The 2,268-nt window shown below is 39.3% G+C and overlaps 1 long non-coding RNA gene across 1 annotated transcript; it reads left to right on the top strand.

Annotated features, from left to right (window-relative positions):
• The first annotated feature begins 940 nt into the window (after positions 1-940).
• LOC143964014 (uncharacterized) lies at positions 941-1,777 on the top strand. The gene is made up of 3 exons (XR_013271062.1): positions 941-1,087; positions 1,399-1,532; positions 1,675-1,777. It is a non-coding gene; the product is annotated as an uncharacterized LOC143964014 (long non-coding RNA).
• Positions 1,778-2,268: the final 491 nt, after the last annotated feature.

The raw sequence follows: 2,268 nt of genomic DNA, 5'->3' as shown, positions 1-2,268 counted from the left end.
TTTCTGTTCATCCTTTCCCCCCCCCCCCTTCCCCTTGTCTGTTCCCTTCCCTTACCCCCTTCCCAATTTATTTTGTGTCAATTATTATTTTTTCAATTTTATTTTTATTTTCTTTATTGCCATGTTTATGTCATATCTAAAAATACTTCTTTATATCAACAAATGTCATTTCTAATTACTATTATTGTTTTACATGCACTATATGCTTCTTGATGTCTCGCTGTGCTTGGCCCAAGATGGGTTTCATGGTCTGCACACTTAGGGATCTCTGTTGCTCTCTATGAGTCCCGTCCACATTGAGGAGCTTTGCTCTCTCCCTTCTTCCCTACACCGCATTCCTAAGCCTTACTATCCTGTGGTTTGGGACTGGATCCTTTGTTTTTTTCTCCCCTGGCTCCAAGTATGTAAGGGCATATGAACACCCAAGGGCGCCGCTGGGTTATTTCCCCAGGTGGCTCCCGATTTGAGGTGGACGGGGACATGTAATCCGCTTTTGGGTTAGAAGCCATGACAATCGCCGCTTTATCTGCCCCTTATGCTGGCCTTTGTCTTCCCGCCCCTTTAAGGGCGGAGAGCCAGCGCAGCCCCATCTCCATCAGCATCTATCCAAACAAACCTCGTGTCAGCACTGAGGCATTATGGGGTTGGTAGTTTAAATGCCGATTCGAAAGGCTTTGCACATGCTCACTGCTTCCACCTATGGCTGTCCGCATCGAGCCGGTGACGTCAGACGCCGGCTCGATGGATGGGGGATTTAAAAGGCAGCGCTGTTATCTCACCTGTAGTGCAGGTTCAGCACAGACACTGCCGCCACGCTGACCCTTTCTGTTTGGTAAATATATTTTTTCAGTTGAATTCTATACTGCTGTAACATCTTTTCCTACTCATACATACCTATATCTATTTCATCCTTCCCCTTATCTGCTTGTAGGTTCAGCAAGCTTAGAGTGGCAGCATAGCGCTGCACTCTGTAATTTACAAAACACTACAATGAATCGATTGATTTTTTCATTGTGACCTGTTGCACCTGTACTGCATCAATATTATCACATGGAACTAATTTTTTCATCTTTGACTATAACTGCAGGTAAAAACAATTTTTATTCCTCTTTATTATTTTTAACAGCATACAAGTTATATATCCCAAACAGTTACCTTTTATGACCTATATACTAATTAGACGTAACCCTAATTATAATTACAATCAATTGTTTCACTCCTCTGATAATCAGTATTTCTTGTCTTAATATGGAGGCATGCTCTTCAGCCCCAATTCCCTCTTATAATTGAGGGAATGTTATCGTTTACCCTTTCTGTTACAAAGTAACACTTTTCAATGTCTGTGCTGGATTTGTAAACTCAGCACTTATCTCTGGATTTTGTTTTTGATCTTTTTAGCGCTTGTCTACCTCCATCTATGCCCTGCATGGGGCTGGGTTGTTTTTAGCACTTGATCCTGTCCCATAATTTCTGCCACCTATTCCACCATCTATTGGCTTGTGTGTTGCGATGTTGGGAATGACTATACCTGGGTAAGCATTGTACCTCCTCGGACTAAGCACATTGAGACCAATTTCATATTTAATGTCCTGAATTGTATGTGTACTTAATTGTACGGCATAGATGTACATTCTGTATTTTTAAACTTTTTCTTTGTGTTTATGTTCATGTTAGTTGCATACTCCCCTGAAGAAGCAAAAACGCGAAACATGTCGGGAGGAAATACGATCATTCTCAGCAACTAACATTTTCAGGATCCCCTATGCCTTATGTCATGTACTGTTTTGTATAAATAGTGTATTTTCTATTTTTGTCTTTACAAAATATTTTTAATATATTTCTAAATATTAAAGCTATGAATTCTTTTATAAGAAATCTCTGTCTCTTTATAAAGTGTACCGCATAAAAATCCCCTGCTCCCCTTTTTTCCTACTTTTGGATACAATATTTGATGAATAAATGTGTTTTTTAAATATGTATATATTTTTTTGTATATGTACAGTATTATAGCAAAAAGTAAAAAAAAAAAAAAACTGCATAGGTGACCAAATATCACCAAAAGAAATCTCTATTTTTGGGAAAAAAGGATGTCAAATTTGTCAGTGTACAGTGCCGCATGACCGCGCAATTGTCAATTAAAGCGACGCAGTGCTGTATCGCAAAAAATGGCCTGGTCATTAAGGGGGCAAATCCTTTCGGGGCTGAAGTGGTTAAAATGTGCAGTTGGTAGAAAATAGTGGATAAAAGCTGTAATAACAAACATGGAGT

The sequence above is a fragment of the Lithobates pipiens genome, unplaced genomic scaffold (assembly GCF_037356315.1).
Source record: "Lithobates pipiens isolate NorthernLeopardFrog02 unplaced genomic scaffold, aLitPip1_a1.2 Scaffold_8, whole genome shotgun sequence".
NCBI lineage: Eukaryota > Metazoa > Chordata > Amphibia > Anura > Ranidae > Lithobates > Lithobates pipiens.
The sequence above is the reverse complement of the archived record's forward strand: the minus strand, read 5'-3'. Positions and strand labels throughout refer to the sequence as shown.